The sequence below is a fragment of the Coturnix japonica genome, chromosome Z (genome assembly GCF_054131305.1).
Source record: "Coturnix japonica strain WE chromosome Z, WE-NBRP24, whole genome shotgun sequence".
Classification (NCBI taxonomy): domain Eukaryota; kingdom Metazoa; phylum Chordata; class Aves; order Galliformes; family Phasianidae; genus Coturnix; species Coturnix japonica.
Window position 1 is genome coordinate 62245259 of NC_140702.1, and position 27638 is coordinate 62272896.

Below are 27638 nucleotides of genomic sequence, written 5' to 3' on the forward strand. Positions count from 1 at the left end.
ATACCTACATTCCCTTTCTTTTCTGTAATATTTTCCTTTAGACCTTCCTTTCCATTCCTTTTTTTTTTTTAAATTAACCTTGCCTTTCCTTTTTTATATACTTCCCTATCCTTACAATTCTACATACATTGACTTTCCCTTATACTTTGCTTTCCTTTCCATTATATCTACCTTTCCTTTCTTTTCTATTCCCTTCCTTTCCCTTCCTTTATACTTACCTTTGCTTCCTTTCTTTTATACTTTCCCTTCCTTTATACTTTCCATTCACTTATACTTTCATTTCCATTCCTATTTTTAAAATTACCCATTCCTTTCATTTATACTTTCTTATCCTTTCCAATATACTTACCTTTGCTTTCCTTTCTTTTATACTTTCCCTTTCCTTTTCTGTATACTTTCCTTTCCTTTACACTTTCATTTCAATTCCTATTTTTAAACTTAGCGTTTCCTTTCATTTATACATTCCTTTCCTTTCATACTTACCTTTGCTTTCCTTTCTTTTATAAATTCCCTTCTTTTATAATTCCCTTCCCTTTGCATTATACCTACATTCCCTTTCTTTTCTGTAATATTTTCCTTTAGACCTTCCTTTCTATTCCTTTTTTTTTTTTAAATTAACCTTGCCTTTCCTTTTTTATATACTTCCCTATCCTTACAATTCTACATACATTGACTTTCCCTTATACTTTGCTTTCCTTTCCATTATATCTACCTTTCCTTTCTTTTCTATTCCCTTCCTTTCCCTTCCTTTATACTTACCTTTGCTTCCTTTCTTTTATACTTTCCCTTCCTTTATACTTTCCATTCACTTATACTTTCCTTTCCATTCCTATTTTTAAACTTACCCATTCCTTTCATTTATACTTTCTTATCCTTTCCAATATACTTACCTTTGCTTTCCTTTCTTTTATACTTTCCCTTTCCTTTTCTGTATACTTTCCTTTCCTTTACACTTTCATTTCAATTCCTATTTTTAAACTTAGCCTTTCCTTTCATTTATACTTTCCTTTCCTTTCATACTTACCTTTGCTTTCCTTTCTTTTATAAATTCCCTTCTTTTATAATTCCCTTCCCTTTGCATTATACCTACATTCCCTTTCTGTTCTGTAACATTTTCCTTTAGACCTTCCTTTCCATTCCTTTTTTTTTTTTAAATTAACCTTGCCTTTCCTTTTTTATATACTTCCCTATCTTTACAATTCTACATACATTGACTTTCCCTTATACATTGCTTTTATTTCCATTATATCTACCTTTCCTTTCTTTTCTATTCCCTTCCTTTCCCTTCCTTTATACTTACCTTTGCTTCCTTTCTTTTATACTTTCCCTTCCTTTATACTTTCCATTCCCTTATACTTTCCTTTCCATTCCTATTTTTAAAATTACCCATTCCTTTCATTTATACTTTCTTCTCCTTTCCAATATACTTAACCCTTGCTTTCCTTTCTTTTATACTTTCCCTTCCTATATACATTCCTTTTCTTTATACTTTCCTTTTCTGTATACATTCCTGTCCTTTACACTTTCATTTCAATTCCTATTTTTAAACTTAGCCTTTCCTTTCATTTATACTTTCCTTTCCTTTCATACTTACCTTTGCTTTCCTTTCTTTTATAAATTCCCTTCTTTTATAATTCCCTTCCCTTTGCATTATACCTACATTCCCTTTCTGTTCTGTAACATTTTCCTTTAGACCTTCCTTTCCATTCCTTTTTTTTTTTAAATTAACCTTGCCTTTCCTTTTTTATATACTTCCCTATCCTTACAATTCTACATACATTGACTTTCCCTTATACATTGCTTTCCTTTCCATTATATCTACCTTTCCTTTCTTTCTATTCCCTTCCTTTCCCTTCCTTTATACTTACCTTTGCTTCCTTTCTTTTATACTTTCCCTTCCTTTATACTTTCCATTCACTTATACTTTCCTTTCCATTCCTATTTTTAAAATTACCAATTCCTTTCATTTATACTTTCTTCTCGTTTCCAATATACTTAACCCTTGCTTTCCTTTCTTTTATACTTTCCCTTCCTATATACATTCCTTTTCTTTATACTTTCCTTTTCTGTATACATTTCTGTCCTTTACACTTTCATTTCAATTCCTATTTTTAAACTTAGCCTTTCCTTTCATTTATACTTTCCTTTCCTTTCCTTTCATACTTACCTTTGCTTTCCTTTCTTTTATAAATTCCCTTCTTTTATAATTCCCTTCCCTTTGCATTATACCTACATTCCCTTTCTGTTCTGTAACATTTTCCTTGAGACCTTCCTTTCCATTCCTTTTTTTTTTTTAAATTAACCTTGCCTTTCCTTTTTTATATACTTCCCTATCCTTACAATTCTACATACATTGACTTTCCCTTATACATTGCTTTCCTTTCCATTATATCTACCTTTCCTTTCTTTTCTATTCCCTTCCTTTCCCTTCCTTTATACTTACCTTTGCTTCCTTTCTTTTATACTTTCCCTTCCTTTATACTTTCCATTCCCTTCTACTTTCCTTTCCATTCTTATTTTTAGACTTACCCATTCCTTTCATTTATACTTTCTTCTCCTTTCCAATATACTTAACCCTTGCTTTCCTTTCTTTTATACTTTCCCTTCCTATATACATTCCTTTTCTTTATACTTTCCTTTTCTGTATACATTCCTGTCCTTTACACTTTCATTTCAATTCCTATTTTTAAACTTAGCCTTTCCTTTCATTTATACTTTCCTTTCCTTTCATACTTACCTTTGCTTTCCTTTCTTTTATAAATTCCCTTCTTTTATAATTCCCTTCCCTTTGCATTATACCTACATTCCCTTTCTTTTCTGTAATATTTTCCTTTAGACCTTCCTTTCCATTCCTTTCTTTTTTTTTAAATTAACCTTGCCTTTCCTTTTTTATATACTTCCCTATCCTTACAATTCTACATACATTGACTTTCCCTTATACTTTGCTTTCCTTTCCATTATATCTACCTTTCCTTTCTGTTCTATTCCCTTCCTTTCCCTTCCTTTGTACTTACCTTTGCTTCCTTTCTTTTATACTTTCCCTTCCTTTATACTTTCCATTCACTTATACTTTCCTTTCCATTCCTATTTTTAAAATTACCCATTCCTTTCATTTATACTTTCTTATCCTTTCCAATATACTTACCTTTGCTTTCCTTTCTTTTATACTTTCCCTTTCCTTTTCTGTATACTTTCCTTTCCTTTACACTTTCATTTCAATTCCTATTTTTAAACTTAGCCTTTCCTTTCATTTATACTTTCCTTTCCTTTCATACTTACCTTTGCTTTCCTTTCTTTTATAAATTCCCTTCTTTTATAATTCCCTTCCCTTTGCATTATACCTACATTCCCTTTCTGTTCTGTAACATTTTCCTTTAGACCTTCCTTTCCATTCCTTTCTTTTTTTTAAATTAACCTTGCCTTTCCATTTTTATATACTTCCCTATCCTTACAATTCTACATACATTGACTTTCCCTTATACTTTGCTTTCCTTTCCATTATATCTACCTTTCCTTTCTTTTCTATTCCCTTCCTTTCCCTTCCTTTATACTTACCTTTGCTTCCTTTCTTTTATACTTTCCCTTCCTTTATACTTTCCATTCCCTTATACTTTCCTTTCCATTCTTATTTTTAGACTTACCCATTCCTTTCATTTATACTTTCTTCTCCTTTCCAATATACTTAACCCTTGCTTTCCTTTCTTTTGTACTTTCCCTTCCTATATACATTCCTTTTCTTTATACTTTCCTTTTCTGTATACATTCCTGTCCTTTACACTTTCATTTCAATTCCTATTTTTAAACTTAGCCTTTCCTTTCATTTATACTTTCCTTTCCTTTCATACTTACCTTTGCTTTCCTTTCTTTTATAAATTCCCTTCTTTTATAATTCCCTTCCCTTTGCATTATACCTACATTCCCTTTCTGTTCTGTAACAATTTCCTTTAGACCTTCCTTTCCATTCCTTTTTTTTTTTTTAAATTAACCTTGCCTTTCCTTTTTTATATACTTCCCTATCCTTACAATTCTACATACATTGACTTTCCCTTATACATTGCTTTCCTTTCCATTATATCTACCTTTCCTTTCTTTTCTATTCCCTTCCTTTCCCTACCTTTATACTTACCTTTGCTTCCTTTCTTTTATACTTTCCCTTCCTTTATACTTTCCATTCCCTTCTACTTTCCTTTCCATTCTTATTTTTAGACTTACCCATTCCTTTCATTTATACTTTCTTCTCCTTTCCAATATACTTAACCCTTGCTTTCCTTTCTTTTATACTTTCCCTTCCTATATACATTCCTTTTCTTTATACTTTCCTTTTCTGTATACATTCCTGTCCTTTACACTTTCATTTCAATTCCTATTTTTAAACTTAGCCTTTCCTTTCATTTATACTTTCCTTTCCTTTCATACTTACCTTTGCTTTCCTTTCTTTTATAAATTCCCTTCTTTTATAATTCCCTTCCCTTTGCATTATACCTACATTCCCTTTCTTTTCTGTAATATTTTCCTTTAGACCTTCCTTTCCATTCCTTTCTTTTTTTTAAAATTAACCTTGCCTTTCCTTTTTTATATACTTCCCTATTCTAAACATTCCAAATACATTGACTTTCCCTTATACTTTGCTTTCCTTTCCATTATATCTACCTTTCCTTTCTGTTCTATTCCCTTCCTTTCCCTTCCTTTGTACTTACCTTTGCTTCCTTTCTTTTATACTTTCCCTTCCTTTATACTTTCCATTCACTTATACTTTCCTTTCCATTCCTATTTTTAAAATTACCCATTCCTTTCATTTATACTTTCTTATCCTTTCCAATACACTTACCTTTGCTTTCCTTTCTTTTATACTTTCCCTTTCCTTTTCTGTATACTTTCCTTTCCTTTACACTTTCATTTCAATTCCTATTTTTAAACTTAGCCTTTCCTTTCATTTATACTTTCCTTTCCTTTCATACTTACCTTTGCTTTCCTTTCTTTTATAAATTCCCTTCTTTTATAATTCCCTTCCCTTTGCATTATACCTACATTCCCTTTCTGTTCTGTAACATTTTCCTTTAGACCTTCCTTTCCATTCCTTTCTTTTTTTTAAATTAACCTTGCCTTTCCTTTTTTATATACTTCCCTATCCTTACAATTCTACATACATTGACTTTCCCTTATACTTTGCTTTCCTTTCCATTATATCTACCTTTCCTTTCATTTCTATTCCCTTCCTTTCCCTTCCTTTATACTTACCTTTGCTTCCTTTCTTTTATACTTTCCCTTCCTTTATACTTTCCATTCCCTTATACTTTCCTTTCCATTCTTATTTTTAGACTTACCCATTCCTTTCATTTATACTTTCTTCTCCTTTCCAATATACTTAACCCTTGCTTTCCTTTCTTTTGTACTTTCCCTTCCTATATACATTCCTTTTCTTTATACTTTCCTTTTCTGTATACATTCCTGTCCTTTACACTTTCATTTCAATTCCTATTTTTAAACTTAGCCTTTCCTTTCATTTATACTTTCCTTTCCTTTCCTTTCATACTTACCTTTGCTTTCCTTTCTTTTATAAATTCCCTTCTTTTATAATTCCCTTCCCTTTGCATTATACCTACATTCCCTTTCTGTTCTGTAACATTTTCCTTTAGACCTTCCTTTCCATTCCTTTCTTTTTTTTAAATTAACCTTGCCTTTCCTTTTTTATATACTTCCCTATCCTTACAATTCTACATACATTGACTTTCCCTTATACTTTGCTTTCCTTTCCATTATATCTACCTTTCCTTTCTTTTCTATTCCCTTCCTTTCCCTTCCTTTATACTTACCTTTGCTTCCTTTCTTTTATACTTTCCCTTCCTTTATACTTTCCATTCACTTATACTTTCCTTTCCATTCCTATTTTGAAAATTACCCATTCCTTTCATTTATACTTTCTTCTCCTTTCCAATATACTTACCTTTGCTTTCCTTTCTTTTATACGTTCCCTTTCCTTTTCTGTATACTTTCCTTTCCTTTACACTTTCATTTCAATTCCTATTTTTAAACTTAGCCTTTCCTTTCATTTATACTTTCCTTTCCTTTCATACTTACCTTTGCTTTCCTTTCTTTTATAAATTCCCTTCTTTTATAATTCCCTTCCCTTTGCATTATACCTACATTCCCTTTCTGTTCTGTAACATTTTCCTTTAGACCTTCCTTTCCATTCCTTTTTTTTTTTTACATTAACCTTGCCTTTCCTTTTTTATATACTTCCCTATCCTTACAATTCTACATACATTGACTTTCCCTTATACATTGCTTTCCTTTCCATTATATCTACCTTTCCTTTCTTTTCTATTCCCTTCCTTTCCCTTCCTTTATACTTTCCATTCCCTTATACTTTCCTTTCCATTCTTATTTTTAGACTTACCCATTCCTTTCATTTATACTTTCTTCTCCTTTCCAATATACTTAACCCTTGCTTTCCTTTCTTTTGTACTTTCCCTTCCTATATACATTCCTTTTCTTTATACTTTCCTTTTCTGTATACATTCCTGTCCTTTACACTTTCATTTCAATTCCTATTTTTAAACTTAGCCTTTCCTTTCATTTATACTTTCCTTTCCTTTCCTTTCATACTTACCTTTGCTTTCCTTTCTTTTATAAATTCCCTTCTTTTATAATTCCCTTCCCTTTGCATTATACCTACATTCCCTTTCTTTTCTGTAATATTTTCCTTTAGACCTTCCTTTCCATTCCTTTTTTTTTTTTTAAATTAACCTTGCCTTTCCTTTTTTATATACTTCCCTATCCTTACAATTCTACATACATTGACTTTCCCTTATACTTTGCTTTCCTTTCCATTATATCTACCTTTCCTTTCTTTTCTATTCCCTTCCTTTCCCTTCCTTTATACTTACCTTTGCTTCCTTTCTTTTATACTTTCCCTTCCTTTATACTTTCCATTCCCTTATACTTTCCTTTCCATTCCTATTTTGAAAATTACCCATTCCTTTCATTTATACTTTCTTCTCCTTTCCAATATACTTACCTTTGCTTTCCTTTCTTTTATACTTTCCCTTTCCTTTTCTGTATACTTTCCTTTCCTTTACACTTTCATTTCAATTCCTATTTTTAAACTTAGCCTTTCCTTTCATTTATACTTTCCTTTCCTTTCATACTTACCTTTGCTTTCCTTTCTTTTATAAATTCCCTTCTTTTATAATTCCCTTCCCTTTGCATTATACCTACATTCCCTTTCTGTTCTGTAACATTTTCCTTGAGACCTTCCTTTCCATTCCTTTTTTTTTTTTAAATTAACCTTGCCTTTCCTTTTTTATATACTTCCCTATCCTTACAATTCTACATACATTGACTTTCCCTTATACATTGCTTTCCTTTCCATTATATCTACCTTTCCTTTCTTTTCTATTCCCTTCCTTTCCCTTCCTTTATACTTACCTTTGCTTCCTTTCTTTTATACTTTCCCTTCCTTTATACTTTCCATTCCCTTATACTTTCCTTTCCATTCTTATTTTTAGACTTACCCATTCCTTTCATTTATACTTTCTTCTCCTTTCCAATATACTTAACCCTTGCTTTCCTTTCTTTTATACTTTCCCTTCCTATATACATTCCTTTTCTTTATACTTTCCTTTTCTGTATACATTCCTGTCCTTTACACTTTCATTTCAATTCCTATTTTTAAACTTAGCCTTTCCTTTCATTTATACTTTCCTTTCCTTTCATACTTACCTTTGCTTTCCTTTCTTTTATAAATTCCCTTCTTTTATAATTCCCTTCCCTTTGCATTATACCTACATTCCCTTTCTGTTCTGTAACATTTTCCTTTAGACCTTCCTTTCCATTCCTTTTTTTTTTTTAAATTAACCTTGCCTTTCCTTTTTTATATACTTCCCTATCCTTACAATTCTACATACATTGACTTTCCCTTATACATTGCTTTCCTTTCCATTATATCTACCTTTCCTTTCTTTTCTATTCCCTTCCTTTCCCTTCCTTTATACTTACCTTTGCTTCCTTTCTTTTATACTTTCCCTTCCTTTATACTTTCCATTCCCTTCTACTTTCCTTTCCATTCTTATTTTTAGACTTACCCATTCCTTTCATTTATACTTTCTTCTCCTTTCCAATATACTTAACCCTTGCTTTCCTTTCTTTTATACTTTCCCTTCCTATATACATTCCTTTTCTTTATACTTTCCTTTTCTGTATACATTCCTGTCCTTTACACTTTCATTTCAATTCCTATTTTTAAACTTAGCCTTTCCTTTCATTTATACTTTCCTTTCCTTTCATACTTACCTTTGCTTTCCTTTCTTTTATAAATTCCCTTCTTTTATAATTCCCTTCCCTTTGCATTATACCTACATTCCCTTTCTTTTCTGTAATATTTTCCTTTAGACCTTCCTTTCCATTCCTTTTTTTTTTTTTAAATTAACCTTGCCTTTCCTTTTTTATATACTTCCCTATCCTTACAATTCTACATACATTGACTTTCCCTTATACTTTGCTTTCCTTTCCATTATATCTACCTTTCCTTTCTTTTCTATTCCCTTCCTTTCCCTTCCTTTATACTTACCTTTGCTTCCTTTCTTTTATACTTTCCCTTCCTTTATACTTTCCATTCCCTTATACTTTCCTTTCCATTCCTATTTTGAAAATTACCCATTCCTTTCATTTATACTTTCTTCTCCTTTCCAATATACTTACCTTTGCTTTCCTTTCTTTTATACTTTCCCTTTCCTTTTCTGTATACTTTCCTTTCCTTTACACTTTCATTTCAATTCCTATTTTTAAACTTAGCCTTTCCTTTCATTTATACTTTCCTTTCCTTTCATACTTACCTTTGCTTTCCTTTCTTTTATAAATTCCCTTCTTTTATAATTCCCTTCCCTTTGCATTATACCTACATTCCCTTTCTGTTCTGTAACATTTTCCTTGAGACCTTCCTTTCCATTCCTTTTTTTTTTTTAAATTAACCTTGCCTTTCCTTTTTTATATACTTCCCTATCCTTACAATTCTACATACATTGACTTTCCCTTATACATTGCTTTCCTTTCCATTATATCTACCTTTCCTTTCTTTTCTATTCCCTTCCTTTCCCTTCCTTTATACTTACCTTTGCTTCCTTTCTTTTATACTTTCCCTTCCTTTATACTTTCCATTCCCTTATACTTTCCTTTCCATTCTTATTTTCAGACTTACCCATTCCTTTCATTTATACTTTCTTCTCCATTCCAATATACTTAACCCTTGCTTTCCTTTCTTTTATACTTTCCCTTCCTATATACATTCCTTTTCTTTATACTTTCCTTTTCTGTATACATTCCTGTCCTTTACACTTTCATTTCAATTCCTATTTTTAAACTTAGCCTTTCCTTTCATTTATACTTTCCTTTCCTTTCATACTTACCTTTGCTTTCCTTTCTTTTATAAATTCCCTTCTTTTATAATTCCCTTCCCTTTGCATTATACCTACATTCCCTTTCTGTTCTGTAACATTTTCCTTTAGACCTTCCTTTCCATTCCTTTTTTTTTTTTAAATTAACCTTGCCTTTCCTTTTTTATATACTTCCCTATCCTTACAATTCTACATACATTGACTTTCCCTTATACATTGCTTTCCTTTCCATTATATCTACCTTTCCTTTCTTTTCTATTCCCTTCCTTTCCCTTCCTTTATACTTACCTTTGCTTCCTTTCTTTTATACTTTCCCTTCCTTTATACTTTCCATTCCCTTCTACTTTCCTTTCCATTCTTATTTTTAGACTTACCCATTCCTTTCATTTATACTTTCTTCTCCTTTCCAATATACTTAACCCTTGCTTTCCTTTCTTTTATACTTTCCCTTCCTATATACATTCCTTTTCTTTATACTTTCCTTTTCTGTATACATTCCTGTCCTTTACACTTTCATTTCAATTCCTATTTTTAAACTTAGCCTTTCCTTTCATTTATACTTTCCTTTCCTTTCATACTTACCTTTGCTTTCCTTTCTTTTATAAATTCCCTTCTTTTATAATTCCCTTCCCTTTGCATTATACCTACATTCCCTTTCTTTTCTGTAATATTTTCCTTTAGACCTTCCTTTCCATTCCTTTCTTTTTTTTTAAATTAACCTTGCCTTTCCTTTTTTATATACTTCCCTATTCTAAACATTCCAAATACATTGACTTTCCCTTATACTTTGCTTTCCTTTCCATTATATCTACCTTTCCTTTCTGTTCTATTCCCTTCCTTTCCCTTCCTTTGTACTTACCTTTGCTTCCTTTCTTTTATACTTTCCCTTCCTTTATACTTTCCATTCACTTATACTTTCCTTTCCATTCCTATTTTTAAAATTACCCATTCCTTTCATTTATACTTTCTTATCCTTTCCAATATACTTACCTTTGCTTTCCTTTCTTTTATACTTTCCCTTTCCTTTTCTGTATACTTTCCTTTCCTTTACACTTTCATTTCAATTCCTATTTTTAAACTTAGCCTTTCCTTTCATTTATACTTTCCTTTCCTTTCATACTTACCTTTGCTTTCCTTTCTTTTATAAATTCCCTTCTTTTATAATTCCCTTCCCTTTGCATTATACCTACATTCCCTTTCTGTTCTGTAACATTTTCCTTTAGACCTTCCTTTCCATTCCTTTCTTTTTTTTAAATTAACCTTGCCTTTCCTTTTTTATATACTTCCCTATCCTTACAATTCTACATACATTGACTTTCCCTTATACTTTGCTTTCCTTTCCATTATATCTACCTTTCCTTTCTTTTCTATTCCCTTCCTTTCCCTTCCTTTATACTTACCTTTGCTTCCTTTCTTTTATACTTTCCCTTCCTTTATACTTTCCATTCCCTTATACTTTCCTTTCCATTCTTATTTTTAGACTTACCCATTCCTTTCATTTATACTTTCTTCTCCTTTCCAATATACTTAACCCTTGCTTTCCTTTCTTTTGTACTTTCCCTTTCCTTTTCTGTATACTTTCCTTTCCTTTACACTTTCATTTCAATTCCTATTTTTAAACTTAGCCTTTCCTTTCATTTATACTTTCCTTTCCTTTCATACTTACCTTTGCTTTCCTTTCTTTTATAAATTCCCTTCTTTTATAATTCCCTTCCCTTTGCATTATACCTACATTCCCTTTCTGTTCTGTAACATTTTCCTTTAGACCTTCCTTTCCATTCCTTTTTTTTTTTTACATTAACCTTGCCTTTCCTTTTTTATATACTTCCCTATCCTTACAATTCTACATACATTGACTTTCCCTTATACATTGCTTTCCTTTCCATTATATCTACCTTTCCTTTCTTTTCTATTCCCTTCCTTTCCCTTCCTTTATACTTTCCATTCCCTTATACTTTCCTTTCCATTCTTATTTTTAGACTTACCCATTCCTTTCATTTATACTTTCTTCTCCTTTCCAATATACTTAACCCTTGCTTTCCTTTCTTTTGTACTTTCCCTTCCTATATACATTCCTTTTCTTTATACTTTCCTTTTCTGTATACATTCCTGTCCTTTACACTTTCATTTCAATTCCTATTTTTAAACTTAGCCTTTCCTTTCATTTATACTTTCCTTTCCTTTCCTTTCATACTTACCTTTGCTTTCCTTTCTTTTATAAATTCCCTTCTTTTATAATTCCCTTCCCTTTGCATTATACCTACATTCCCTTTCTGTTCTGTAACATTTTCCTTTAGACCTTCCTTTCCATTCCTTTCTTTTTTTTAAATTAACCTTGCCTTTCCTTTTTTATATACTTCCCTATCCTTACAATTCTACATACATTGACTTTCCCTTATACTTTGCTTTCCTTTCCATTATATCTACCTTTCCTTTCTTTTCTATTCCCTTCCTTTCCCTTCCTTTATACTTACCTTTGCTTCCTTTCTTTTCTACTTTCCCTTCCTTTATACTTTCCATTCACTTATACTTTCCTTTCCATTCCTATTTTTAAAATTACCCATTCCTTTCATTTATACTTTCTTCTCCTTTCCAATATACTTACCTTTGCTTTCCTTTCTTTTATACTTTCCCTTTCCTTTTCTGTATACTTTCCTTTCCTTTACACTTTCATTTCAATTCCTATTTTTAAACTTAGCCTTTCCTTTCATTTATACTTTCCTTTCCTTTCATACTTACCTTTGCTTTCCTTTCTTTTATAAATTCCCTTCTTTTATAATTCCCTTCCCTTTGCATTATACCTACATTCCCTTTCTGTTCTGTAACATTTTCCTTTAGACCTTCCTTTCCATTCCTTTTTTTTTTTTACATTAACCTTGCCTTTCCTTTTTTATATACTTCCCTATCCTTACAATTCTACATACATTGACTTTCCCTTATACATTGCTTTCCTTTCCATTATATCTACCTTTCCTTTCTTTTCTATTCCCTTCCTTTCCCTTCCTTTATACTTTCCATTCCCTTATACTTTCCTTTCCATTCTTATTTTTAGACTTACCCATTCCTTTCATTTATACTTTCTTCTCCTTTCCAATATACTTAACCCTTGCTTTCCTTTCTTTTGTACTTTCCCTTCCTATATACATTCCTTTTCTTTATACTTTCCTTTTCTGTATACATTCCTGTCCTTTACACTTTCATTTCAATTCCTATTTTTAAACTTAGCCTTTCCTTTCATTTATACTTTCCTTTCCTTTCCTTTCATACTTACCTTTGCTTTCCTTTCTTTTATAAATTCCCTTCTTTTATAATTAACTTCCCTTTGCATTATACCTACATTCCCTTTCTTTTCTGTAATATTTTCCTTTAGACCTTCCTTTCCATTCCTTTTTTTTTTTTAAATTAACCTTGCCTTTCCTTTTTTATATACTTCCCTATCCTTACAATTCTACATACATTGACTTTCCCTTATACTTTGCTTTCCTTTCCATTATATCTACCTTTCCTTTCTTTTCTATTCCCTTCTTTTCCCTTCCTTTATACTTACCTTTGCTTCCTTTCTTTTATACTTTCCCTTCCTTTATACTTTCCATTCACTTATACTTTCCTTTCCATTCCTATTTTGAAAATTACCCATTCCTTTCATTTATACTTTCTTCTCCTTTCCAATATACTTACCTTTGCTTTCCTTTCTTTTATACTTTCCCTTTCCTTTTCTGTATACTTTCCTTTCCTTTACACTTTCATTTCAATTCCTATTTTTAAACTTAGCCTTTCCTTTCATTTATACTTTCCTTTCCTTTCATACTTACCTTTGCTTTCCTTTCTTTTATAAATTCCCTTCTTTTATAATTCCCTTCCCTTTGCATTATACCTACATTCCCTTTCTGTTCTGTAACATTTTCCTTTAGACCTTCCTTTCCATTCCTTTCTTTTTTTTAAATTAACCTTGCCTTTCCTTTTTTATATACTTCCCTATCCTTACAATTCTACATACATTGACTTTCCCTTATACATTGCTTTCCTTTCCATTATATCTACCTTTCCTTTCTTTTCTATTCCCTTCCTTTCCCTTCCTTTATACTTACCTTTGCTTCCTTTCTTTTATACTTTCCCTTCCTTTATACTTTCCATTCCCTTATACTTTCCTTTCCATTCTTATTTTTAGACTTACCCATTCCTTTCATTTATACTTTCTTCTCCTTTCCAATATACTTAACCCTTGCTTTCCTTTCTTTTGTACTTTCCCTTCCTATATACATTCCTTTTCTTTATACTTTCCTTTTCTGTATACATTCCTGTCCTTTACACTTTCATTTCAATTCCTATTTTTAAACTTAGCCTTTCCTTTCATTTATACTTTCCTTTCCTTTCCATTCATACTTACCTTTGCTTTCCTTTCTTTTATAAATTCCCTTCTTTTATAATTCCCTTCCCTTTGCATTATACCTACATTCCCTTTCTGTTCTGTAACATTTTCCTTTAGACCTTCCTTTCCATTCCTTTCTTTTTTTTAAATTAACCTTGCCTTTCCTTTTTTATATACTTCCCTATCCTTACAATTCTACATACATTGACTTTCCCTTATACTTTGCTTTCCTTTCCATTATATCTACCTTTCCTTTCTTTTCTATTCCCTTCCTTTCCCTTCCTTTATACTTACCTTTGCTTCCTTTCTTTTCTACTTTCCCTTCCTTTATACTTTCCATTCACTTATACTTTCCTTTCCATTCCTATTTTGAAAATTACCCATTCCTTTCATTTATACTTTCTTCTCCTTTCCAATATACTTACCTTTGCTTTCCTTTCTTTTATACTTTCCCTTTCCTTTTCTGTATACTTTCCTTTCCTTTACACTTTCATTTCAATTCCTATTTTTAAACTTAGCCTTTCCTTTCATTTATACTTTCCTTTCCTTTCATACTTACCTTTGCTTTCCTTTCTTTTATAAATTCCCTTCTTTTATAATTCCCTTCCCTTTGCATTATACCTACATTCCCTTTCTGTTCTGTAACATTTTCCTTTAGACCTTCCTTTCCATTCCTTTTTTTTTTTTAAATTAACCTTGCCTTTCCTTTTTTATATACTTCCCTATCCTTACAATTCTACATACATTGACTTTCCCTTATACATTGCTTTCCTTTCCATTATATCTACCTTTCCTTTCTTTTCTATTCCCTTCCTTTCCCTTCCTTTATACTTACCTTTGCTTCCTTTCTTTTATACTTTCCCTTCCTTTATACTTTCCATTCCCTTATACTTTCCTTTCCATTCTTATTTTTAGACTTACCCATTCCTTTCATTTATACTTTCTTCTCCTTTCCAATATACTTAACCCTTGCTTTCCTTTCTTTTGTACTTTCCCTTCCTATATACATTCCTTTTCTTTATACTTTCCTTTTCTATATACCTTCCTGTCCTTTACACTTTCATTTCAATTCCTATTTTTAAACTTAGCCTTTCCTTTCATTTATACTTTCCTTTCCTTTCCTTTCATACTTACCTTTGCTTTCCTTTCTTTTATAAATTCCCTTCTTTTATAATTCCCTTCCCTTTGCATTATACCTACATTCCCTTTCTTTTCTGTAATATTTTCCTTTAGACCTTCCTTTCCATTCCTTTTTTTTTTTTTTAAATTAACCTTGCCTTTCCTTTTTTATATACTTCCCTATCCTTACAATTCTACATACATTGACTTTCCCTTATACTTTGCTTTCCTTTCCATTATATCTACCTTTCCTTTCTTTTCTATTCCCTTCCTTTCCCTTCCTTTATACTTACCTTTGCTTCCTTTCTTTTATACTTTCCCTTCCTTTATACTTTCCATTCACTTATACTTTCCTTTCCATTCCTATTTTTAAAATTACCCATTCCTTTCATTTATACTTTCTTATCCTTTCCAATATACTTACCTTTGCTTTCCTTTCTTTTATACTTTCCCTTTCCTTTTCTGTATACTTTCCTTTCCTTTACACTTTCATTTCAATTCCTATTTTTAAACTTAGCCTTTCCTTTCATTTATACTTTCCTTTCCTTTCCTTTCATACTTACCTTTGCTTTCCTTTCTTTTATAAATTCCCTTCTTTTATAATTCCCTTCCCTTTGCATTATACCTACATTCCCTTTCTGTTCTGTAACATTTTCCTTTAGACCTTCCTTTCCATTCCTTTCTTTTTTTTAAATTAACCTTGCCTTTCCTTTTTTATATACTTCCCTATCCTTACAATTCTACATACATTGACTTTCCCTTATACATTGCTTTCCTTTCCATTATATCTACCTTTCCTTTCTTTTCTATTCCCTTCCTTTCCCTTCCTTTATACTTACCTTTGCTTCCTTTCTTTTATACTTTCCCTTCCTTTATACTTTCCATTCCCTTATACTTTCCTTTCCATTCTTATTTTTAGACTTACCCATTCCTTTCATTTATACTTTCTTCTCCTTTCCAATATACTTAACCCTTGCTTTCCTTTCTTTTGTACTTTCCCTTCCTATATACATTCCTTTTCTTTATACTTTCCTTTTCTGTATACATTCCTGTCCTTTACACTTTCATTTCAATTCCTATTTTTAAACTTAGCCTTTCCTTTCATTTATACTTTCCTTTCCTTTCCTTTCATACTTACCTTTGCTTTCCTTTCTTTTATAAATTCCCTTCTTTTATAATTCCCTTCCCTTTGCATTATACCTACATTCCCTTTCTGTTCTGTAACATTTTCCTTTAGACCTTCCTTTCCATTCCTTTTTTTTTTTTAAATTAACCTTGCCTTTCCTTTTTTATATACTTCCCTATCCTTACAAGTCTACATACATTGACTTTCCCTTATACTTTGCTTTCCTTTCCATTATATCTACCTTTCCTTTCTTTTCTATTCCCTTCCTTTCCCTTCCTTTATACTTACCTTTGCTTCCTTTCTTTTATACTTTCCCTTCCTTTATACTTTCCATTCACTTATACTTTCCTTTCCATTCCTATTTTTAAAATTACCCATTCCTTTCATTTATACTTTCTTATCCTTTCCAATACACTTACCTTTGCTTTCCTTTCTTTTATACTTTCCCTTTCCTTTTCTGTATACTTTCCTTTCCTTTACACTTTCATTTCAATTCCTATTTTTAAACTTAGCGTTTCCTTTCATTTATACATTCCTTTCCTTTCATACTTACCTTTGCTTTCCTTTCTTTTATAAATTCCCTTCTTTTATAATTCCCTTCCCTTTGCATTATACCTACATTCCCTTTCTTTTCTGTAATATTTTCCTTTAGACCTTCCTTTCCATTCCTTTTTTTTTTTTAAATTAACCTTGCCTTTCCTTTTTTATATACTTCCCTATCCTTACAATTCTACATACATTGACTTTCCCTTATACTTTGCTTTCCTTTCCATTATATCTACCTTTCCTTTCTTTTCTATTCCCTTCCTTTCCCTTCCTTTATACTTACCTTTGCTTCCTTTCTTTTATACTTTCCCTTCCTTTATACTTTCCATTCACTTATACTTTCCTTTCCATTCCTATTTTTAAACTTACCCATTCCTTTCATTTATACTTTCTTATCCTTTCCAATATACTTACCTTTGCTTTCCTTTCTTTTATACTTTCCCTTTCCTTTTCTGTATACTTTCCTTTCCTTTACACTTTCATTTCAATTCCTATTTTTAAACTTAGCCTTTCCTTTCATTTATACTTTCCTTTCCTTTCATACTTACCTTTGCTTTCCTTTCTTTTATAAATTCCCTTCTTTTATAATTCCCTTCCCTTTGCATTATACCTACATTCCCTTTCTGTTCTGTAACATTTTCCTTTAGACCTTCCTTTCCATTCCTTTTTTTTTTTTAAATTAACCTTGCCTTTCCTTTTTTATATACTTCCCTATCCTTACAATTCTACATACATTGACTTTCCCTTATACATTGCTTTTATTTCCATTATATCTACCTTTCCTTTCTTTTCTATTCCCTTCCTTTCCCTTCCTTTATACTTACCTTTGCTTCCTTTCTTTTATACTTTCCCTTCCTTTATACTTTCCATTCCCTTATACTTTCCTTTCCATTCCTATTTTTAAAATTACCCATTCCTTTCATTTATACTTTCTTCTCCTTTCCAATATACTTAACCCTTGCTTTCCTTTCTTTTATACTTTCCCTTCCTATATTCATTCCTTTTCTTTATACTTTCCTTTTCTGTATACATTCCTGTCCTTTACACTTTCATTTCAATTCCTATTTTTAAACTTAGCCTTTCCTTTCATTTATACTTTCCTTTCCTTTCCTTTCATACTTACCTTTGCTTTCCTTTCTTTTATAAATTCCCTTCTTTTATAATTCCCTTCCCTTTGCATTATACCTACATTCCCTTTCTGTTCTGTAACATTTTCCTTTAGACCTTCCTTTCCATTCCTTTTTTTTTTTTAAATTAACCTTGCCTTTCCTTTTTTATATACTTCCCTATCCTTACAATTCTACATACATTGACTTTCCCTTATACTTTGCTTTCCTTTCCATTATATCTACCTTTCCTTTCTTTTCTATTCCCTTCCTTTCCCTTCCTTTATACTTACCTTTGCTTCCTTTCTTTTATACTTTCCCTTCCTTTATACTTTCCATTCACTTATACTTTCCTTTCCATTCCTATTTTTAAAATTACCCATTCCTTTCATTTATACTTTCTTATCCTTTCCAATATACTTACCTTTGCTTTCCTTTCTTTTATACTTTCCCTTTCCTTTTCTGTATACTTTCCTTTCCTTTACACTTTCATTTCAATTCCTATTTTTAAACTTAGCCTTTCCTTTCATTTATACTTTCCTTTCCTTTCCTTTCATACTTACCTTTGCTTTCCTTTCTTTTATAAATTCCCTTCTTTTATAATTCCCTTCCCTTTGCATTATACCTACATTCCCTTTCTGTTCTGTAACATTTTCCTTTAGACCTTCCTTTCCATTCCTTTCTTTTTTTTAAATTAACCTTGCCTTTCCTTTTTTATATACTTCCCTATCCTTACAATTCTACATACATTGACTTTCCCTTATACATTGCTTTCCTTTCCATTATATCTACCTTTCCTTTCTTTTCTATTCCCTTCCTTTCCCTTCCTTTATACTTACCTTTGCTTCCTTTCTTTTATACTTTCCCTTCCTTTATACTTTCCATTCCCTTATACTTTCCTTTCCATTCTTATTTTTAGACTTACCCATTCCTTTCATTTATACTTTCTTCTCCTTTCCAATATACTTAACCCTTGCTTTCCTTTCTTTTGTACTTTCCCTTCCTATATACATTCCTTTTCTTTATACTTTCCTTTTCTGTATACATTCCTGTCCTTTACACTTTCATTTCAATTCCTATTTTTAAACTTAGCCTTTCCTTTCATTTATACTTTCCTTTCCTTTCCTTTCATACTTACCTTTGCTTTCCTTTCTTTTATAAATTCCCTTCTTTTATAATTCCCTTCCCTTTGCATTATACCTACATTCCCTTTCTGTTCTGTAACATTTTCCTTTAGACCTTCCTTTCCATTCCTTTTTTTTTTTTAAATTAACCTTGCCTTTCCTTTTTTATATACTTCCCTATCCTTACAATTCTACATACATTGACTTTCCCTTATACTTTGCTTTCCTTTCCATTATATCTACCTTTCCTTTCTTTTCTATTCCCTTCCTTTCCCTTCCTTTATACTTACCTTTGCTTCCTTTCTTTTATACTTTCCCTTCCTTTATACTTTCCATTCACTTATACTTTCCTTTCCATTCCTATTTTTAAAATTACCCATTCCTTTCATTTATACTTTCTTATCCTTTCCAATACACTTACCTTTGCTTTCCTTTCTTTTATACTTTCCCTTTCCTTTTCTGTATACTTTCCTTTCCTTTACACTTTCATTTCAATTCCTATTTTTAAACTTAGCGTTTCCTTTCATTTATACATTCCTTTCCTTTCATACTTACCTTTGCTTTCCTTTCTTTTATAAATTCCCTTCTTTTATAATTCCCTTCCCTTTGCATTATACCTACATTCCCTTTCTTTTCTGTAATATTTTCCTTTAGACCTTCCTTTCCATTCCTTTTTTTTTTTTAAATTAACCTTGCCTTTCCTTTTTTATATACTTCCCTATCCTTACAATTCTACATACATTGACTTTCCCTTATACTTTGCTTTCCTTTCCATTATATCTACCTTTCCTTTCTTTTCTATTCCCTTCCTTTCCCTTCCTTTATACTTACCTTTGCTTCCTTTCTTTTATACTTTCCCTTCCTTTATACTTTCCATTCACTTATACTTTCCTTTCCATTCCTATTTTTAAACTTACCCATTCCTTTCATTTATACTTTCTTATCCTTTCCAATATACTTACCTTTGCTTTCCTTTCTTTTATACTTTCCCTTTCCTTTTCTGTATACTTTCCTTTCCTTTACACTTTCATTTCAATTCCTATTTTTAAACTTAGCCTTTCCTTTCATTTATACTTTCCTTTCCTTTCATACTTACCTTTGCTTTCCTTTCTTTTATAAATTCCCTTCTTTTATAATTCCCTTCCCTTTGCATTATACCTACATTCCCTTTCTGTTCTGTAACATTTTCCTTTAGACCTTCCTTTCCATTCCTTTTTTTTTTTTAAATTAACCTTGCCTTTCCTTTTTTATATACTTCCCTATCCTTACAATTCTACATACATTGACTTTCCCTTATACATTGCTTTTATTTCCATTATATCTACCTTTCCTTTCTTTTCTATTCCCTTCCTTTCCCTTCCTTTATACTTACCTTTGCTTCCTTTCTTTTATACTTTCCCTTCCTTTATACTTTCCATTCCCTTATACTTTCCTTTCCATTCCTATTTTTAAAATTACCCATTCCTTTCATTTATACTTTCTTCTCCTTTCCAATATACTTAACCCTTGCTTTCCTTTCTTTTATACTTTCCCTTCCTATATTCATTCCTTTTCTTTATACTTTCCTTTTCTGTATACATTCCTGTCCTTTACACTTTCATTTCAATTCCTATTTTTAAACTTAGCCTTTCCTTTCATTTATACTTTCCTTTCCTTTCATACTTACCTTTGCTTTCCTTTCTTTTATATATTCCCTTCTTTTATAATTCCCTTCCCTTTGCATTATACCTACATTCCCTTTCTGTTCTGTAACATTTTCCTTTAGACCTTCCTTTCCATTCCTTTTTTTTTTTTAAATTAACCTTGCCTTTCCTTTTTTATATACTTCCCTATCCTTACAATTCTACATACATTGACTTTCCCTTATACATTGCTTCACTTTCCATTATATCTACCTTTCCTTTCTTTCTATTCCCTTCCTTTCCCTTCCTTTATACTTACCTTTGCTTCCTTTCTTTTATACTTTCCCTTCCTTTATACTTTCCATTCACTTATACTTTCCTTTCCATTCCTATTTTTAAAATTACCCATTCCTTTCATTTATACTTTCTTCTCGTTTCCAATATACTTAACCCTTGCTTTCCTTTCTTTTATACTTTCCCTTCCTATATACATTCCTTTTCTTTATACTTTCCTTTTCTGTATACATTTCTGTCCTTTACACTTTCATTTCAATTCCTATTTTTAAACTTAGCCTTTCCTTTCATTTATACTTTCCTTTCCTTTCCTTTCATACTTACCTTTGCTTTCCTTTCTTTTATAAATTCCCTTCTTTTATAATTCCCTTCCCTTTGCATTATACCTACATTCCCTTTCTGTTCTGTAACATTTTCCTTTAGACCTTCCTTTCCATTCCTTTCTTTTTTTTAAATTAACCTTGCCTTTCCTTTTTTATATACTTCCCTATCCTTACAATTCTACATACATTGACTTTCCCTTATACATTGCTTTCCTTTCCATTATATCTACCTTTCCTTTCATTTCTATTGCCTTCCTTTCCCTTCCTTTATACTTACCTTTGCTTCCTTTCTTTTATACTTTCCCTTCCTTTATACTTTCCATTCCCTTATACTTTCCTTTCCATTCCTATTTTTAAAATTACCCATTCCTTTCATTTATACTTTCTTATCCTTTCCAATATACTTACCTTTGCTTTCCTTTCTTTTATACTTTCCCTTTCCTTTTCTGTATACTTTCCTTTCTTTACACTTTCATTTCAATTCCTATTTTTAAACTTAGCCTTTCCTTTCATTTATCCATTCCTTTCCTTTCATACTTACCTTTGCTTTCCTTTCTTATATAAATTCCCTTCTTTTATAATTCCCTTCCCTTTGCATTATACCTACATTCCCTTTCTTTTCTGTAATATTTTCCTTTAGACCTTCCTTTCCATTCCTTTTTTTTTTTAAAATTAACCTTGCCTTTCCTTTTTTATATACTTCCCTATCCTTACAATTCTACATACATTGACTTTCCCTTATACTTTGCTTTCCTTTCCATTATATCTACCTTTCCTTTCTTTTCTATTCCCTTCCTTTCCCTTCCTTTATACTTACCTTTGCTTCCTTTCTTTTATACTTTCCCTTCCTTTATACTTTCCATTCACTTATACTTTCCTTTCCATTCCTATTTTGAAAATTACCCATTCCTTTCATTTATACTTTCTTCTCCTTTCCAATATACTTACCTTTGCTTTCCTTTCTTTTATACTTTCCCTTTCCTTTTCTGTATACTTTCCTTTCCTTTACACTTTCATTTCAATTCCTATTTTTAAACTTAGCCTTTCCTTTCATTTATACTTTCCTTTCCTTTCATACTTACCTTTGCTTTCCTTTCTTTTATAAATTCCCTTCTTTTATAATTCCCTTCCCTTTGCATTATACCTACATTCCCTTTCTTTTCTGTAATATTTTCCTTTAGACCTTCCTTTCCATTCCTTTTTTTTTTTAAAATTAACCTTGCCTTTCCTTTTTTATATACTTCCCTATCCTTACAATTCTACATACATTGACTTTCCCTTATACATTGCTTTCCTTTCCATTATATCTACCTTTCCTTTCTTTTCTATTCCCTTCCTTTCCCTTCCTTTATACTTACCTTTGCTTCCTTTCTTTTATACTTTCCCTTCCTTTATACTTTCCATTCCCTTATACTTTCCTTTCCATTCTTATTTTTAGTCTTACCCATTCCTTTCATTTATACTTTCTTCTCCTTTCCAATATACTTAACCCTTGCTTTCCTTTCTTTTATACTTTCCCTTCCTATATACATTCCTTTTCTTTATACTTTCCTTTTCTGTATACATTCCTGTCCTTTACACTTTCATTTCAATTCCTATTTTTAAACTTAGCCTTTCCTTTCATTTATACTTTCCTTTCCTTTCATACTTACCTTTGCTTTCCTTTCTTTTATAAATTCCCTTCTTTTATAATTCCCTTCCCTTTGCATTATACCTACATTCCCTTTCTTTTCTGTAATATTTTCCTTTAGACCTTCCTTTCCATTCCTTTCTTTTTTTTTAAATTAACCTTGCCTTTCCTTTTTTATATACTTCCCTATTCTAAACATTCCAAATACATTGACTTTCCCTTATACTTTGCTTTCCTTTCCATTATATCTACCTTTCCTTTCTGTTCTATTCCCTTCCTTTCCCTTCCTTTGTACTTACCTTTGCTTCCTTTCTTTTATACTTTCCCTTCCTTTATACTTTCCATTCACTTATACTTTCCTTTCCATTCCTATTTTTAAAATTACCCATTCCTTTCATTTATACTTTCTTATCCTTTCCAATATACTTACCTTTGCTTTCCTTTCTTTTATACTTTCCCTTTCCTTTTCTGTATACTTTCCTTTCTTTACACTTTCATTTCAATTCCTATTTTTAAACTTAGCCTTTCCTTTCATTTATCCATTCCTTTCCTTTCATACTTACCTTTGCTTTCCTTTCTTTTATAAATTCCCTTCTTTTATAATTCCCTTCCCTTTGCATTATACCTACATTCCCTTTCTGTTCTGTAACATTTTCCTTTAGACCTTCCTTTCCATTCCTTTTTTTTTTAAAATTAACCTTGCCTTTCCTTTTTTATATACTTCCCTATCCTTACAATTCTACATACATTGACTTTCCCTTATACATTGCTTTCCTTTCCATTATATCTACCTTTCCTTTCTTTGTATTCCCTTCCTTTCCCTTCCTTTATACTTACCTTTGCTTCCTTTCTTTTATACTTTCCCTTCCTTTATACTTTCCATTCACTTATACTTTCCTTTCCATTCCTATTTTTAAAATTACCCATTCCTTTCATTTATACTTTCTTCTCCTTTCCAATATACTTAACCCTTGCTTTCCTTTCTTTTATACTTTCCCTTCCTATATACATTCCTTTTCTTTATACTTTCCTTTTCTGTATACATTCCTATCCTTTACACTTTCATTTCAATTCCTATTTTTAAACTTAGCCTTTCCTTTCATTTATACTTTCCTTTCCTTTCCTTTCATACTTACCTTTGCTTTCCTTTCTTTTATAAATTCCCTTCTTTTATAATTCCCTTCCCTTTGCATTATACCTACATTCCCTTTCTGTTCTGTAACATTTTCCTTTAGACCTTCCTTTCCATTCCTTTCTTTTTTTTAAATTAACCTTGCCTTTCCTTTTTTATATACTTCCCTATCCTTACAATTCTACATACATTGACTTTCCCTTATACATTGCTTTCCTTTCCATTATATCTACCTTTCCTTTCTTTTCTATTCCCTTCCTTTCCCTTCCTTTATACTTACCTTTGCTTCCTTTCTTTTATACTTTCCCTTCCTTTATACTTTCCATTCCCTTATACTTTCCTTTCCATTCCTATTTTTAAAATTACCCATTCCTTTCATTTATACTTTCTTATCCTTTCCAATATACTTACCTTTGCTTTCCTTTCTTTTATACTTTCCCTTTCCTTTTCTGTATACGTTCCTTTCTTTACACTTTCATTTCAATTCCTATTTTTAAACTTAGCCTTTCCTTTCATTTATCCATTCCTTTCCTTTCATACTTACCTTTGCTTTCCTTTCTTTTATAAATTCCCTTCTTTTATAATTCCCTTCCCTTTGCATTATACCTACATTCCCTTTCTGTTCTGTAACATTTTCCTTTAGACCTTCCTTTCCATTCCTTTTTTTTTTAAAATTAACCTTGCCTTTCCTTTTTTATATACTTCCCTATCCTTACAATTCTACATACATTGACTTTCCCTTATACTTTGCTTTCCTTTCCATTATATCTACCTTTCCTTTCTTTTCTATTCCCTTCCTTTCCCTTCCTTTATACTTACCTTTGCTTCCTTTCTTTTATACTTTCCCTTCCTTTATACTTTCCATTCCCTTATACTTTCCTTTCCATTCCTATTTTGAAAATTACCCATTCCTTTCATTTATACTTTCTTCTCCTTTCCAATATACTTACCTTTTACTTTCCTTTCTTTTATACTTTCCCTTTCCTTTTCTGTATACTTTCCTTTCCTTTACTCTTTCATTTCAATTCCTATTTTTAAACTTAGCCTTTCCTTTCATTTATACTTTCCTTTCCTTTCATACTTACCTTTGCTTTCCTTTCTTTTATAAATTCCCTTCTTTTATAATTCCCTTCCCTTTGCATTATACCTACATTCCCTTTCTGTTCTGTAACATTTTCCTTTAGACCTTCCTTTCCATTCCTTTCTTTTTATTAAATTAACCTTGCCTTTCCTTTTTTATATACTTCCCTATCCTTACAATTCTACATACATTGACTTTCCCTTATACTTTGCTTTCCTTTCCATTATATCTACCTTTCCTTTCTTTTCTATTCCCTTCCTTTCCCTTCCTTTATACTTACCTTTGCTTCCTTTCTTTTATACTTTCCCTTCCTTTATACTTTCCATTCACTTATACTTTCCTTTCCATTCCTATTTTTAAACTTACCCATTCCTTTCATTTATACTTTCTTATCCTTTCCAATATACTTACCTTTGCTTTCCTTTCTTTTATACTTTCCCTTTCCTTTTCTGTATACTTTCCTTTCCTTTACACTTTCATTTCAATTCCTATTTTTAAACTTAGCCTTTCCTTTCATTTATACTTTCCTTTCCTTTCATACTTACCTTTGCTTTCCTTTCTTTTATAAATTCCCTTCTTTTATAATTCCCTTCCCTTTGCATTATACCTACATTCCCTTTCTTTTCTGTAATATTTTCCTTTAGACCTTCCTTTCCATTCCTTTCTTTTTTTTAAATTAACCTTGCCTTTCCTTTTTTATATACTTCCCTATCCTTACAATTCTACATACATTGACTTTCCCTTATACATTGCTTTCCTTTCCATTATATCTACCTTTCCTTTCTTTTCTATTCCCTTCCTTTCCCTTCCTTTATACTTACCTTTGCTTCCTTTCTTTTATACTTTCCCTTCCTTTATACTTTCCATTCCCTTATACTTTCCTTTCCATTCCTATTTTGAAAATTACCCATTCCTTTCATTTATACTTTCTTCTCCTTTCCAATATACTTACCTTTTACTTTCCTTTCTTTTATACTTTCCCTTTCCTTTTCTGTATACTTTCCTTTCCTTTACTCTTTCATTTCAATTCCTATTTTTAAACTTAGCCTTTCCTTTCATTTATACTTTCCTTTCCTTTCATACTTACCTTTGCTTTCCTTTCTTTTATAAATTCCCTTCTTTTATAATTCCCTTCCCTTTGCATTATACCTACATTCCCTTTCTGTTCTGTAACATTTTCCTTTAGACCTTCCTTTCCATTCCTTTCTTTTTATTAAATTAACCTTGCCTTTCCTTTTTTATATACTTCCCTATCCTTACAATTCTACATACATTGACTTTCCCTTATACTTTGCTTTCCTTTCCATTATATCTACCTTTCCTTTCTTTTCTATTCCCTTCCTTTCCCTTCCTTTATACTTACCTTTGCTTCCTTTCTTTTATACTTTCCCTTCCTTTATACTTTCCATTCACTTATACTTTCCTTTCCATTCCTATTTTTAAACTTACCCATTCCTTTCATTTATACTTTCTTATCCTTTCCAATATACTTACCTTTGCTTTCCTTTCTTTTATACTTTCCCTTTCCTTTTCTGTATACTTTCCTTTCCTTTACACTTTCATTTCAATTCCTATTTTTAAACTTAGCCTTTCCTTTCATTTATACTTTCCTTTCCTTTCATACTTACCTTTGCTTTCCTTTCTTTTATAAATTCCCTTCTTTTATAATTCCCTTCCCTTTGCATTATACCTACATTCCCTTTCTGTTCTGTAACATTTTCCTTTAGACCTTCCTTTCCATTCCTTTTTTTTTTTTAAATTAACCTTGCCTTTCCTTTTTTATATACTTCCCTATCCTTACAATTCTACATACATTGACTTTCCCTTATACATTGCTTTTATTTCCATTATATCTACCTTTCCTTTCTTTTCTATTCCCTTCCTTTCCCTTCCTTTATACTTACCTTTGCTTCCTTTCTTTTATACTTTCCCTTCCTTTATACTTTCCATTCCCTTATACTTTCCTTTCCATTCCTATTTTTAAAATTACCCATTCCTTTCATTTATACTTTCTTCTCCTTTCCAATATACTTAACCCTTGCTTTCCTTTCTTTTATACTTTCCCTTCCTATATACATTCCTATTCTTTATACTTTCCTTTTCTGTATACATTCCTGTCCTTTACACTTTCATTTCAATTCCTATTTTTAAACTTAGCCTTTCCTTTCATTTATACTTTCCTTTCCTTTCCTTTCATACTTACCTTTGCTTTCCTTTCTTTTATAAATTCCCTTCTTTTATAATTCCCTTCCCTTTGCATTATACCTACATTCCCTTTCTGTTCTGTAACATTTTCCTTTAGACCTTCCTTTCCATTCCTTTTTTTTTTTTAAATTAACCTTGCCTTTCCTTTTTTATCTACTTCCCTATCCTTACAATTCTACATACATTGACTTTCCCTTATACATTGCTTTCCTTTCCATTATATCTACCTTTCCTTTCTTTCTATTCCCTTCCTTTCCCTTCCTTTATACTTACCTTTGCTTCCTTTCTTTTATACTTTCCCTTCCTTTATACTTTCCATTCACTTATACTTTCCTTTCCATTCCTATTTTTAAAATTACCCATTCCTTTCATTTATACTTTCTTCTCGTTTCCAATATACTTAACCCTTGCTTTCCTTTCTTTTATACTTTCCCTTCCTATATACATTCCTTTTCTTTATACTTTCCTTTTCTGTATACATTCCTGTCCTTTACACTTTCATTTCAATTCCTATTTTTAAACTTAGCCTTTCCTTTCATTTATACTTTCCTTTCCTTTCCTTTCATACT

At 31.1% G+C, this 27638-nt stretch overlaps 1 long non-coding RNA gene across 1 annotated transcript in view; it reads right to left on the minus strand.

Annotated features, from left to right (window-relative positions):
- The window catches only part of LOC146754132 (uncharacterized), a 187709-nt gene that overhangs the window by 15749 nt on the left and 144322 nt on the right, over positions 1 to 27638 (minus strand). Inside the window, exon 2 of the long non-coding RNA XR_014939836.1 lies at positions 1 to 12391. This exon is cut by the window's left edge and continues 15749 nt beyond it. This is a non-coding gene — a long non-coding RNA (uncharacterized LOC146754132). The remainder of the gene's footprint in view (positions 12392 to 27638) is intronic.